The sequence below is a fragment of the Lithobates pipiens genome, unplaced genomic scaffold (genome assembly GCF_037356315.1).
Source record: "Lithobates pipiens isolate NorthernLeopardFrog02 unplaced genomic scaffold, aLitPip1_a1.2 Scaffold_28, whole genome shotgun sequence".
In the NCBI taxonomy this organism is placed as follows: domain Eukaryota; kingdom Metazoa; phylum Chordata; class Amphibia; order Anura; family Ranidae; genus Lithobates; species Lithobates pipiens.
Window position 1 is genome coordinate 155,642,396 of NW_027507789.1, and position 15,610 is coordinate 155,658,005.

The 15,610-nt window shown below is 45.3% G+C and overlaps 2 protein-coding genes across 2 annotated transcripts in view; one reads left to right on the top strand and one right to left on the bottom strand.

Moving 5' to 3' along the window:
• The window catches only part of LOC143935690 (uncharacterized), a 76,613-nt gene extending 61,188 nt beyond the window's left edge, over nucleotides 1-15,425 (bottom strand). The window contains exon 1 of the mRNA XM_077459741.1: nucleotides 15,405-15,425. The gene's annotated coding sequence lies outside the window, so the exon portion shown is untranslated. The remainder of the gene's footprint in view (nucleotides 1-15,404) is intronic.
• The window catches only part of PNPO (pyridoxamine 5'-phosphate oxidase), a 93,778-nt gene that overhangs the window by 21,361 nt on the left and 56,807 nt on the right, over nucleotides 1-15,610 (top strand). The window lies entirely within an intron of this gene.

Genomic DNA, 15,610 nt, shown 5'->3' on the forward strand with positions numbered 1-15,610 from the left:
TTATACACTATACACACACATTTCTTCCCCAGCTCTCTCCACCGTTTACAGTAGCTGGGCGTGTGCCTCACAGTGCCATATCGGTGCTCATCACAGTGCCATATCGGTGCCCATCTCGGTGTCGTGCACAACCACGTGGTTCTACACTAGAAAATCTGCAGCATGTTGGATTGCAATTTATCTAACAGTTTCTAACAGTTTGTGTGTGTATGTGTATGTTATGTGCTGCTGGTGGCATGAGGAGTGAGCATAACGTACTTCCCTCTCCCTCTTTGGCTGGAATTACCCTTGAATGGATGGGTTGTTTTACAAACCCATACAACCAATGTATATCCATTCACTTTGTATGAGTTGCCTGCATGCAGTTCAGTGCTAGTACAAAAAGGAAATAAATGGCACTGCATGTGGATGAGTGCCCAGGTGACTGACCTCTATGTGAATGCCTCCATAATATATATATATATATATATATATATATATATATATATATATATATATATACAAACACACTTATCTGTAAAGAAAACATCTTCTTTATCTTTTTTTTTATTAAAGGTGAAGATAAGCCTAACACGAACTATTCAGAATAACGTTTCCTCCCCCTCCTCTTACCTATCCTGCATACCCTGTGTTAAAGAAGATCTGGGTATTTACCCATTTTTTTGTCCGCTCCGGTCGTGTGATACTGCAGCTCTGTGTCGGTAAGCTGCTGTAACAGGGGAGAGGACAGAGCTTTGACAACCGCTGGGCCTTGAGAGCCTATGGGTGTCGTCACAGCTCACAGAGATCACACCCATTGTCAATTGCTTCCTTGCACAGAGCTGCAGAATCATGTGCTGGAACCAGTGTTGCCAACCTACCAGATTGAAATTTACTGGCACAGCCAAGTTTTTTTACTGGCATTTCCAAAAGTTACAAAATTAGTTTTACGTACGGATTTGGACTACAAACAAGTACAATATGCAATTAGCAATGCGATTTAGAGCCCTTTTGCACGAGCCGCCCTGGGCGTCGGCGGTAAAGCGATACTATTTCTAGCGCCGCTTTACCATCATTTTAGCGGCACTATTCAGCCGCTTGTGGGGGGGGGGGGGGTTAAATCCACCGGAGTGACGTTTGGCTGGCGGTATCACAGCGCTGCCCCATTGCTTTCAATGGAGAGCAGCGCTGGAGGAGCGGTGAGTTCACAGCTCCAAAAAAGCTGCTGGCAGGACTCTTTCTGATGTCCTGACAGCGCACCGCTCTAGTGTGAAAGCCCTCAGGCTTTCACACTGGAGTGAATGGAGACACTTTTTTCAGGCGCTAATTTTAGCGCTGTAGCGCCTGAAAAACACTGACAGTGTGAAATGGGCCTTAAGGTAGATATTAAGATTAAAAACATTTTATTTTTGATCTAGTAAGTAAGTAGCTCGGGGACGGGACTCCTCGGGAGGGCAAGAAATTAGACTGAAAATGACTCTCACAGTGACACTGACAGCAGTGTGCAGCAGCACAGATGATGATGATGATGGCTAGGGCTGCAACTAACAATTTATTTTCATAACCGATTAGTTGGCCGATTTATTGTATCAATTAATCGGATAATAACCTTAATAGAAAAGTGTGGTGTATAAATTAGTTAATATGTAAAGTAAAAAAAAAAAGGCAATTTATTCATCAATATCTCTATGCATTGGTAAATATAAATAACCAATATATATATAGTTGGGGAGCAAAATCTCTAATCCACTCTGAGAGTAACAGACAGAAAAGATATACTATATATACTATTAGAAGTTGAATCTGGTAAATATCAGACTTGGAGATCACATTTTTTTATTTAACCACTTGCCTCTCTCCTAAGTGTAAATATCATCATTTTTTTTTTGCTAGAAAATTACATAGAACCCCCAAACATATATATATATTTTTTTTTTAGCAAAGACCCTAGAGCAGTGGTCCCCAACCTTTTTGGCACCGGGGACCGGCGTAGTTGAAGAAAATAGTGCCAAGGCCCAGGGGGGCGTATGCAGCTTTTCGCGGGCAATTTATCGGGCGATGGCTGGCGTTGGCACTTCAATCATCCCGGCACCATCATTGATATGATGTCAGGATGATTGAAGCGCATTATTTCTATTATTACATTGTAATATATAATGAAATAGTTCAACTCACCATAACGCAGAATGTGCCAGAGTGTCACTTGCCACGTCGCCTGTCACCAGATGCAGATTGTCACTTTCCACATCGCCTGCCTTCAGATGCAGCTTGTCACGTCGCTTGTCACCAGAAGCATTTTGTCCCTTGCCACGTCGCCTGGCACCAGATGCTTTTTTGTCCCTTGCCATGTCACCTGCCACCAGATGCAGCTTGTCCCTTGTCACGTCACTTGTCACGAGATGCAATTTGTCCCTTGCCACGTCACCTACCACCAAATGCGGATTGTCACTTGCCATGTCGCCTGCCTTTATATGCATCTTGTCACTTGCCATGTCATCTGCCACCAGATGCATTTTGTCCCTTGCTACGTCACCTGCCCCCAGATTTGGATTGTCACTTGCCACGTCCCCTGCCATCAGATGCAGCTTGTCATTTGCGGCATCGCCTGCATCAGATGCAGCTTGTCATTTGCCATGACACCTGCCACCAAATGTGGATTGTCACCTGCCACCACATGACTGTTTTTACTGCAGTGGTGGCAGCACAGGTGTGCACATTAGTTCAGAGGCAAGCCTGCACTAATGGGTAGTAAGGAAGAACAGCAGTGGGGCGCCAGTAGTGAGCAATGTTCTCACCTGCCTCAGCTTCAATAGTGTATCAGTAAAGCGGGCGGGCAGTGAGAGATGAGCTCATCTCTCTGTTCCCCCGCCTCAACTCCAGCGTTATAGCATCCCCGCTGTGAGTGCGGAAGAGCGGCGATGCGGGCGGGCGGAGATGATCTCATCTCACTGCTCGCTCGCCTCCATATAGCGGCCCCGCTCTGAGCGCGGAACAGCGGTAATGCGGGCGGGCGGTGAGAGATGATGTCATCTCTCTGCCTGCTCCGCCGCCGCTCATCAGAGTGCAGCCTTCGCGGCCCGGCTGCAAGCAGGCCACGGCCCGGCAGTGGGCCGCGGCCCGGGGGTTGATGACCCCTGCACTAGAGAATACAATGGCGGTTGTTGCAACTTTATATCTTGCATGGTATTTGGGAAAGAAACTGTTGTGTTTAAAAAAAAAAATTAATAAATACAGTAGTTAGCCCAATGTTTTTGGATATTGTGAAATGTGAAGTTGCGCTGAGTAAATAGATACCTAACACGTCACTCTTCAAAATTGCACACGCTCGTGGAATGGCGCCAAAGTTCAATACTTAAAAATCCCCATAGGCGGCAGTTGAAATTTTTTTTAATGGTTACATGTTTTGAGTTACAGAGGAGGTCTGTCAGGTCACCTTGAGGCGAGGTGAAAGATGCACACCGTAGGGATTAGGAGTGCACCGCAAGGTTGTGGACCCTACGGCTGACTGCTGCAGATGGGAGACAGGTCCCACCGGGGTTAGAGCGTAAGATTCCCTGGGGCGCGGAGTCTAAGAGCCAGCAGGTGTTCACCAGAGCCTCGAGTGGTGAGGATGGACTTGGCTGCAACTGGCTCCAGGTTGTGACCCCCAGGCTCCCCCAGCTCCCACCCACAGTAGGCAACAGGAGGATAGGGATGGTGAGGGACAAAGCCAAGGTCGGGGCCACAAGCAGACAGGAATAGTCAGGGACACGCCAAAAGGTCAGGATCACAGGCAAACAGGGATAGTCAAAGACACGCCAAAGTCGGTAACGGAACAGAAGAGCACACGGCAGGTAACAGGAAGCCAAACACACAATGAATACACAATGGTTGATCAGCACTGTTGGCTTGCAGTGCACAGGTTAATATAGGGTTCCCTGATAGGGCCTGGGGTGGAGCCATGCTTAGAGGAGAGGTTATAAAAACCACCAGGTGGAAGTGGCTAGCCTCTTAGTCTGAACACATGAGGGGAGGTAAGCAACCAGAAAGATCACTGCATAACCATGACAAGGTCTAGGGACAAAATGATTGCTCTCGCTCCAGTGTTAACATCGATACCTCGCGTGTGGTTTGAACACCATTTTCATATGGGGGCGGGGCTTACGTATGCGTTCGCTTCACTGTGTGAGCACATGGGGACAGGGGCTCTTTTAAAAAATAAAATAAAAATTATTGTTAATTATACTTTCTTTTTATTTTGACACTTTTGGAAAAAAAAATTCAATCACTTTTTTTATTCCTATTACAAGGAATGTAAACATCCCTTGTAATAGGAATATGACATGACAAGGCCTCTTTATAGTGAGATATGGGGTCAGTAAGACCCCACATCTCACCTCTAGGCTGGGATACTGAAATATAAAAAAAAAAAATCAATTCCCAGCCGTTTTTTTTTTTTTTAATGCAGAGGCTGGGCCTGACCTCATAACATCGCGCCCGACGTCTGACGATCGTAGAGACTCCAGGAACCATCTGGTCTGCCGGAAATCTCTATGTTGAACATCCGGGGGCCGGTGGATCCTCTGTCTGACTTGCCGATTTGTAGAGGTGAGTAGGTAGAAGCACCGGAGGGTGGCAAGAGGGGGGGGGGGGGGAACGCCCCCTCTCGCCTCCCTTAAGAACGTTCAAGCAGCAGAACAGCCACTATGATCGTTCTTATGGTGTAGGGAATCGCTGACTGAAACCGGCAATATCTGAATGATGGCTGTAGCTACAGGCATCATTCAGATATACCCGCTCAAATTCCGTCACCTCATATGATGGCGGGGGGGGGAGTGAGGCGGTCAAAGAAAAAATAAAATAAAAATGAAAGTCTGTTTTTCAGACAGAATTGTAATTTAACCCTTTCATGTCTAAGCCTATTTTTGACATTGGGTGTTTACAAGTTAAAATCCATATTTTTTGCTAGAAAAGTACTTGGAACCCCCAAACATTATATATATTTTTTAGCAGAGACTCTAGAGAATAAAACGGCAATTGTTGCAATATTTTATGTCACACGGTATTTGCGCAGCGGTGTTTTAAACGCAACTTTTTGGGAAAAGGGACACAATTTAAAAAAAAAGAAACCATAAAATTAGCCCAATTTTTTATTTTTTTTTGCATAATGTGAAAGATAATGTTACGCCGAGTAAATAGATACCAAACATGTCACACTTTAATTGCACACACTCGTGGAATGACGACAAACTACGGTACCTAAAAATCTCAATAGGCGACGTTTTAATTTTTTTTTTTTTTTTACGGTTACCAGGTTAGAGTTACAGAGGAGGTCTAATGCTAGAATTAAAGAGGAAGTAAACCCTGATGAGTTTACTTCCTCTTTCATTCCCTGCAAAGGCAAATCATAATGGACTACTATGCATCGCATAGTAGTCCATTATGTGTCACTTACCTGACACGGGAGCCAGCGAAGTCGCCGCTGTCCCCTGTAGTCCGCCGCATCCATCTTCTTGGTGGGGTCTCGCAGCTCCGCCGCTGTCATTCGCCGAAGCCGCGATGACGTCACTCCCGCGCATGCGCACGGGAGCCGACACGCGTGGCAGCTCCGTCGCTGAGAATGCCGCGCTCAGTGTGCCTGCGCGCCGCTGTCTACGGCGCATGCGCCGTAGACAGCGGTGCCTGTTTTCGGGGAAATATTTCCTAAACTATATAGGTTTAGGAGATATTTCTTGGACCTACAGGTAAGCCTTAATCTAGGCTTACCTGTAGGTCAAAGTGGTTTGTAAGGGTTTACAACCACTTTAATGCTCTCGCTCTGACGATCACGGCGATACCTCACATGTGTGATTTGAACACCATTTTTTCTTATTTATTTTAAAATTAATAAATTGTTTAAAAAAATAAAAATAAAATGTGATCACTTTTATTGCTGTCACAATGAATGTAAACATCCCTTGTAACAGTAATAGGTGGTGACAGGTACTCTTTATGGAGGGATCGGGGGTCTAAAAGACCCCCCACCCCTCCTTTACACTTCAAAGTATTCAGATCGCCGTTTTCGGCGATTCTGAATACTGTATATATTTTTAAATCCGGTGCCATTGGCAGCCGAGTAAATAGGAAGGAACGTCATGATGCTGCTTCTGTGTTTACAATTAGGAGACAGCGGCTTCATTCCAGTCCTTCCCTAGCCACCAGAAGCGGCAGATCGTGCATCGGTGCTCCCGATTGAACGGGAGCCCCAGTAAGAGCGGCGGGGGGGGGGGGTCCCCTCTCGCTCCTCCGGCATAACAGCCGAGTGGCTTTTAGCCTCATTGGTTGTTATAGCTGGAAAGCCATTCGCCCGCTCTGAAAAACGGTACCGGGATGATGCCTGCAGGTGTGGGCATCATCCCGGTATAATCCCCGGAAGTCGAGTACGCACATCTGCGTACACTCGGTGGCAAGGGGATAATATGCATGACAGACTCCCTTTTCATATGCAGGAGATAAAAGCTCCCTCTGCTTGCTGTCACTTATGGCAGCCGTACAAAAACAATGTCTTCTTCCAAAAAAAATACAAATTAAGAACGTTCCTTTGATTTTCTTATTGTTAGTGGGGTCAAATTGGTGTTTTCACCCACAGTGATGGGAAAATTCAAAGGAGCAGAATAGAAAACTTCTTGGTCAAAGGAATTTCCATACAGTGTACAGTACAGTATAGTATAGAGAGCCCCTATAGCAAGGTAGAAAAAAAACAACTTCTGCCTTTACAACTACTCACTTCCTGCCCAGGACTACATGTTCCATGATGCATTGCTCCTCACTCACAAGTTCTCAGGCACTTACTGACATGTATGGACGGTGTACTGAGCTGTATGTGTGCTTCACTGTATTTCCTGATATGTAAACAAATAATGTATTCTGTATGGAGGCCAACTAATCGGCTGACCAACTAATCGATTATGAATATAGTTGACAACTATTTTCATAATCTATTAGTTGTCGATTAATCGACTAGTTGTTTCGGCCCTAATGATGACATCACACCCACACAACTTGTCTCCTCCTGAGTCACAGTGGCAGTCTCTCTCCACTCCAGGTGGTCCCTTCAGCCTAGCTTCACACATGCCGTGGCTCACAGCATGGGGTCTGGTGCGTCCCTGTTCACCGTTTCAGGTGCAGATCGGGTCCAAATTTTTGCCTGAATTTTTATCTGAAATGGAGCCAAAGATGCACAGGACCATTTTTAAATGTGGACCGCGGCTGCCCCAGAGCTGTGTGACCCGGCTCCATTGAGAGCTGGGCACACTCTCTCCTTTCATGCCAATTAGATGCAGGGAAACCCACATCCAATACACATCGGTGTGAACCCAGCCTCCGTCCACTCCAGTCCAAACAGCACTGACGGTTTGCCTTCCTCTCCCCCCCACACAAGGCTCACCATGATATCACCCGAAACGCTCAGACATCAACTCCACCAGACCCGCCCCCCCGCTGCCACCGTCCAAACACAATCTAACAGGCAATCGGATGGTCTCGGCGAGCCAAGCATCACAGCCATGTTTTTTACTTGCAACCTTTCCATGTCACTGGCATTTACTGGCAGGAGCAAAGTGCCCGGTGTTTACTGGCTGCCAATAAAATACTGATAGTTGGCAACACTGGCCGAACCAATGCAGATTAAAAAAAAAAAAAAGGTACAGGCTATGCAGGATAGGTAGGAGGAGGTGGGAGGGGAGGTTTATAAGAATAGTTAGTGCTGGGCAGTTTTTTTTGCATGGAGTGGGTAAAGAGAACATCTGTTTTTCCTCTCTCATTTCCTCACTTCTTCACTTCCATTGATATAAAGACCGAGCTAATGCAAAAGACACATTTAAGCAGATCTTATGTTAAGGCAATGTGTGTATATATTTTTAATTGGAGCAATGCCCCTTTTTTAAATAATTTATTATGTCTTAAGCCGATACAAGAGGTTGGGCTTGACTGCATTTCTTCTACAAGTGACAGTGACTTCGGACAAAACAGACTTTGTACAGAGGTCTATGGAAAACAGAGCAGGCCATAAAACTTTAAAGACCTATAAATTGTCAGCATAATATGAGCTGCAGGCTAAAGATCAGATATCTCTAAAACATCAAAGATTACCAGACGTATTTTTTTTTTGTTTTTTTCCGAAAAAAGGTTTGCTGTCACCTTAATGAAAATGCTAGTTGCCTGGCTGATTCACTGACTTTTAGTACTTTGAGTCGTTGACCTGGAACATTGTCTGAGTCAGTGGCTCAGAAAGTATTGAAAGCAAGAGGATCTGCTTGGCAGTCAAGCAACTAGCATTTTTCAGGAGGTCCTCTATAGAAGCCAACCTATTTCTCTTATGGAAAGTTTAATTTAACCAATCCGGAAGATTTACCCCCCCCCCCCCCTCTTCCTGACCAGGCCATTTTTTTGCTATACAGCACTGCGTTCATTTTACTGACGATTACACGGTTATGTAGTGCCATACCTACTAAACAAAATGTATGTCCTTTTTGTTCCCCCCCACAAATAGAGCTTTCTTTTGGTGGTATTTGATCACACACACACATATATGTATATGTATATGTGTGTGTACGATGCAGGAACCAACGTGATTCCAGTGCGGGTTCCCGCATCGCATGTCGCCTGCCGGCGGTTCACACTGACCTATACAAACTGCTGTAGTTTTCAATACAAAGTTAATGACACCCCCAGATCAGGTCGCAGTGCGAACTGCCAAATGGTGCAGGGATCGAATCGAATAGGTGTGAACACCCATGCAATCCGCTTCCAGCGCACACCAAAAAAGGGTCCTGCACCATTTGTGTGCGAATGCGATGCAAATTCAGCGATGTAATCTGTATTTCTGAATTTGGATCACACAGACATCGCATGTGATCTGCAGAGTAGTGCAGTGCAAATCACTTGAGATATCTAACATTGAACCAGTGTGAACCCAGCCTAAAACATATCCAATGAGAAAAAAGAAAAAAAATCAAATTTCTTCATCTATTTAGGCCTATATGTATTCTGCATATTTACATATTTTTGGTAAAAAAAAAAAAATCCCAATAAGAGAATATTGATTGGTTTGCACATAAATGAATAAAAACATACGATAGTTTGTAGACCCTATAACTTATTTTTACTAGTAATTGCAATTAGCAACTTATAGCGGGACTGCGATATTGCGGCGGACAGTCAGGACCCTGACCCTTTTTGGGGGCCAGTAACATTATTACAGTAAAAATATGCACTGTTACTATACTAATGACACTGGCTGGGAAGGGGTTAACATCAGGGGTCATCAGAAGATTAAATGTGTGCCTGACCGTTGTTTTACTACTGTGGGGGAGGTGCTTGTACTAAGCGAAGGCATGGATCGGTGCCCCTGCTTATCGGAGACACAGGATCCATGCCTTTTGTACTTGCAGAATAGTGACTTGCCCGAAGCATGTGCTGGTGGACATCGAGTCTGCTATACCCAACAATCAGCTTCTGCTGTGTATAAAACCAGCCAGAGTGGGCCGCCGGCGCACATGCGTGTAGACCAGACCTGGATGTACGGTATAACGTACTAGGTACATGATCCAGCGCACGAAAGCCGCCTTGCCGCTGTATGTTTACAGTATATGGTCAGCAAGGGGTTAACCTGTGACCGCCCACGTAACACATGGGTGGCCTGTAATGGCCAAATGCTGCACATAGAGTATGCGTTCGTGGGTGGCTGAGGTTTCTGGACTGAGAGCACGCTCCTAGCACAGTGAGTAAGCTGTCCTAGACCGCTCCTGGTCGAGTCTCTAGTAAACGTCAGGGGGTCGGCAGGACTGGCTCCTGATCATGTGAACTGTCTGACAGCCCCCTGGGTTTAAAGACCTTGTTAACCACTTGCCAACCGCCCACCGAATGGCACTCCTGCACAAATCGCCATACGACGGGCACATGACATAAGAACCAATGCATGTGGCAGATTGCTGCCGGCTACCCACGATTGCTCCTGAGAAGGACAATGTAAACAGACAGATCTCTGTTCTGTCAGGGTTGAGGAGACTGATCTGTTCCTACTGCTTAGGAACAAAGATCGATCTCCTCCCCCAGTCAGTCCCATAACCCCACAGTTAGAAACACCTCCCTAGGACACACATTTAACCCCTTGATTGCCCCCTAGTGTTAACCCCTTCCCTGCCAATGAATTTTTACAGTAATCAGTGGCTATTTTTAGCTCTGAGCTTTGTATAAATGTCAGTGGTCCCAAAATAGTGTCAAAAGTGTCCGATCTGTCCGCCGGACCGCTGCAATGTTGCAGTCCTGATAAAAATCACAGATTGCTGCCATTACTATTAAAAAAATAATAATAAAAATTCTATAAATGTATCCCCTACTTTGTAGATGCTATAACTTTTGCGCAAACCAATCAATATACACTTTTATTGCTATTTTTAACAAAAATACGTATCGGCCTAAACTGAGGAAGAAATTTGTTTTCATATATTTTTGGGGGATATTTATAGCAAAAACTAAAAAAATAGCTTATTTTTTTTTTTTTTGTTTTATAGTGCAAAAAATAAACTGCAGAAGTGCTCAAATACCACCAAAAGAAAGCTCTATTTGTTGGAAAAAAAGGACATATATGTTGTTTGGGTACAGTGTCGCACGACCACGCAGTTGTCAGTTAGAGCGACTCAGTGCCGTATAGCAAAAAAATGGCCTGGTCATTAAGGCGGTAAATCCTTCCGGGGCTAGCTGGGTGGTGCACAGTGGACAGGTGCATTGTGCAGCTGCAAATGTTTTATTTCTCAGAAATGCTCATTTATAATGTACTTCAACACAACAGACCTTTATCACTGATATTAACATATCAATAACGTTAACATTGACTGGCTGTGATTGTCGCATGCATGTCACATGCACGGGAGCAAAGATTACGGTCTTCATGACCAGGCCATTTTTTGCTATGCGGCACTGCGTTACTTTTAACTGACAATTGCACAGTCATGCAACACTGTACAAAATACATTTTATAGAATTCTTTCACACAAATTGAGATTTCATTTTTGGTGATATTTAATCACCACAGTTTTATTTTTTATTATTAAAAACTAAAAAATGACAATTTTGCAAAAAAAAACAATGTTTTTTTACTTAATATTAAGTAAAACATATGCGATTAAAAATGTAAAAAATTTAATTTCTTCATAAATTTAGTATTCTGCTACATATCTTTGGTTAAAAAAAAAGAAATGATTTAGTTTGCATCTACAGACTATGGTGTGTATGTATGTGTTTGTGTAGACTGTAGAGCTGCCACGACTAAGAAAATACGTTGACGTGCATTTTGGGCGTCGATGCGTCAAAGTGGTGGCAGTGCTTGGTATCTAGCGCTGCCCTCCGTGCCGCCGCCTCCCTCTCTTCTCCCCCTCCGTGCCGCCGTCCCTAGGGGTGCAACGGATCGTCACCGATCCGTGAACCGAGCGCACATGCCGCGATCCGCGGAGCGCTCTCGGCCTTAGGAGAGGCCGCTGCTTCGGCCTAGCTCCGAAGCGGCGGCCATCTTTCTACACCCAGGCGTTTACAATGTGATCGCTCCGACGGAGCGATCACTTGTAAACAAACATGACATGACGCCGGTTTCTCTCTCTCCTCTCTGTACTGATCTGTGCAGTGGAGGGGAGAGGTCGGATGGAAGCAGCCATCCCTCCATACCCAGCCGATACTCTACCAGCCTCTGCAATGCAATACAATACTCTGCTGCAATACTCTGCCAGCCAATACAGTACAATACTCTGCCCGCCAATACTCTGCCAGCCAATACAGTACAATACTCTGCCAGCCAATACAATACTCTGCCCGCCAATACTCTGCTCGCCAATACAATACAATACTCTGCCTGCCAATACAATACTCTGCCCGCCAATACTCTGCCCGCCAATGCAATACAATACTCTGCCCGCCAATGCAATACAATACTCTGCCCGCCAATACAATACTCTGCAATACAATACTCTCAAGGTTATCCAAAGGATTAATTAGCTAATCAAAAAAAACACTAGATTCATAAAAAAATAAAAATAATCGGATAGTCGTTGACTAATCGAAAAAACAATCGATAGATTAATCGACAGACAAATTAATCGTTAGTTGCAGCTCTAGTAGACTGGACTACTGTAACGCACTTCTCTTCGGGATTCCTATAAAGAGTCTGCAGAGGCTTCAGTACATCCAAAACTCTGCAGCAAGGATCCTGATCGGAGTGCGGAAACATGAGCACCTTACGCCCATTCTCCACTCACTCCAATGGCTTCTTATCTCTGCCAGGATTGAGTACAAGGTTTCTCTCCTTGCGTACCAATGTATACATGGACATGCCCCTTCTTACTTCAAAGAACTTCTTATACCACAAAACACATCACGTTCCCTCCGCTCCGTGCACTCAAACTTTCTTCAAACACCTAGAACTAGACTTAGGACAATGGGAGACGGGGCTTTTTTGTGAAGCTGCCCCGCGCTTGTGGAATGCCCTACCTGACACTTTGAGCGTCGGCGGTAAAACGCTGCTATTTTTAGCTGCGTTTTACTGTTGGATTTGCAGTGCATTTCGGCCCCATAACTCCCGCTAGCAGCCGAGAAAGGGTTAAAATCAGCCGCAATGCGCTGCAATAGCGGCGTTTCGCTGGCGGTATAGCCGCGCTGCCCCATTGATTTCAATGTACAGGATCGGTAAACACACCGCTCCTTCACCGCTGCAAAGAAGCTGCTGGCAGGACTTTTCCTGACGCCCTGCCAGCGCACCTCACACTGGAGACAATGGAGCAGCTGTTTTAGGGTGGATTGCAGGTAACGATATAGCGCCTGCAAAACGCCCTCAGTGTGAATGGAGTCTAAGTGAGCTTTTTTTTTTTTTTTTTTTTCCCTGCTTATTAGGAACAAAAAACCCACAAGATCGCTTGTCAGTGTAGAGTTCTCTTCCATGAATCATTGAGCTGATCATTGGGTCCCGGCGATCAATTGTTGACACACTGACTGGCCTGTGCTGTAATCAATCACAGCACAGCTGGGGGCAGCAGGTGTGCACGTGCCCTACCCAGGAGCGCTGATCATGGACCAGATATGTGATCCAGTGCAGCACGATTGCCCTGCAGCAGTATCTGCATGGGGCGGTTGGGAAGTGGTTAAGCTTTGATAATAAAACCTTCTTCAAAAGCACAATGTATGTGTGAAACGTCGTCACCCCTTGGTCTGTTGTCTTGGTCCTGGTGGCAGTCTTTCAATAAACCTGTTGGCCGGATGTTGGTGTGCAGCTAATTTTTCTCACTTGGTTTGCGTTAGGTGGCCAAAGTATTTGAGTTTCAGCTTTAGGATTTGTCCTTCCAGTGAATATTCAGGGTTGATTTCCTTCGAGGATTGACTTGTTTGATCTTCTTGCCATCCAAGGGACTTTCAAGAGTCTTCTCTAACACCATAGTTAAAAAGCATCAATTATTTGGCGTTCAGCCTTCCTTATGGTCCAACTTGGTGCATTTACCATCTCACCCATGAAATTGTTCAGCAAGACATTTAGCAAATGGCGAGCTTTAGATGAATGCACGGTTCCTTCCGCCCAGTCTATGTCTGTATAATTAAAATTCCCCATTATAATGACCCTTCCCATCCTTGCCGCTAATCCAGATTGTGATAGTATGCCCGCCTCCTCCCTCTGATTAGGGGACCTATAGCATACTCCCAGTATTACTTTCTCCTTTAGTTTCCTCCTTTTGTAGCTCTACCCATAAGGAGTCCACCTCCTCCCTAGCTCCCTTAGTGATGTCATCTCTCACATTCACTTGTACATCATTTTTGATATACAGACATACCCCTCCCCCTTTTTATCCTCTCTATCCCTGTGATAAAGGGTATATAACCTTGAATGGTTGCCAGCCAATCGTGAGAGCTGTTGAACCAGGTCTCTGAAATTCCTACAAAATCGAAATCCTCTTCCAGGGGTTGACAAATTTGCTTGGAATCTAGGAGCCAGCTAAAAAAGTTAGGAGCCAGGTCGGTGACGGCGATCTGGACCTGTCCCTGGCCTGACATGGAGACGAGTGAGGGGAAGATAGCCCCCAGCCCCCCACATATGAGATCACCTCTCATTGGACACACCGCTCGAGTGCTAAATGGCCGCTGTGATTGGTCATTTAGCATGATCTGTGATTGGCTGTATCCAAGGGACACGGCCAACACAGAACTTCCCCGATGCTCGTCCATGGCGGCGTGCAGAGGGGAAGTAAACAGGAGGATGTCTAGGGACGCCCTCCCGGCAATTGGTGTCCGCGCTGTAGACATCTTTCGTCTATAGCGCGGGCACGAAGTGGTTAACAAAAGAATGTGACTATTATTTCCGACATATTCCCGCTCATTCACTGCCATTTCCCTGCTAAGGGTTCGATCAGGTCCGCCTGAAAAACTGACAGGTGAACCTGATCAGACAGCCCTTGTGAAAGGGGTCAAGCAGGGAGGATTACAAATAATATTTTTTTTTTCCTTAATTAAAATAATTTTTTTTTTACTTTTTACAAAAAAAAAAAAAAAAAAAATTACAAAAAAATATATATACAAGATGGCGCCAGACTACCGAAAGATTTTAGAAGGCCGCAAAGCCGCGGCCTCAATTACTGGCCGGCGCGGCCCGATGGAATTGCGCGGCGGAGTTTGGGGTCCAAATGGAGACAGGATACCCCAGCAGCGTTGCCCCAGTCGCCAGGACACGAAATCTAGGCGCAAATGCGACCTGGCGACCGGGGTTTGTCGAGCCCTGTCCTCTTCATACAACAGGATCTCTAGTTCACCCATCTGGTCCGCCAGACTCCTGGCATTGGTGAACATGTCACATAGTTTAGACCAGTGGCATGCTATCTTTCTGAGGTTGCAAATAGGACTTGTTACTGTACTTACCTCGGGTTTAGGTTTAGTCAACCTACCACTAATGCCCCCAATACTACCCTCTGCAATTTGTTCCGCCACTGACTAACTCTACCTCTGGACCCTCCCCCCTGTTGCCTAGTTTAAGTGCCCCTCTAACTTGTCGGCCGTTTTCACTCCCAGCCAATCGGCACCTTCCCCATTTAGGTGCAGTCCGTCCCTGCTAAGGAGCTGGTAACAGACCATCTTTTTCATCCATCTTGAATTGGTGAAAAAACAGACCCATGTGATGCCTATGTGTAGGCAGACATGGACAGATGTGCATACATTTAGATCAGTGTTTATCTGTCCTGCTTAGGTGCGCAAAACCAGAAAAGGATGCGAACCTCTATTTTTGTGGAACTAAATGGACTTTGATGTGGGTGGATGTAAACAGAGGTACAGCCGTTTACATCCACCTACCAAGGAGTTACATTGTGTTTTTTTTTTTTATCTAGATCCGTATAAGAGATGTACAGACGTGGCACTTGTGTGAAAGGGACCTTATTACATACCAGCCTTGCTGTCTCCTCCATGTTTCTCATTCAGGAAAGTTTTCATGCACAGTTGTGCAGCATTCTTGGCATAGCATAGACGCGGAAATGTGAAGTTCTCCTTCCCCAGCTCTCTCAATGCCTTTCTCTCACTCTCATGTGACTATTTACTCATCCTGTTAAATAAAGAGAACACACAATAAAGAGAGAAGAAAGGATATCTAGTG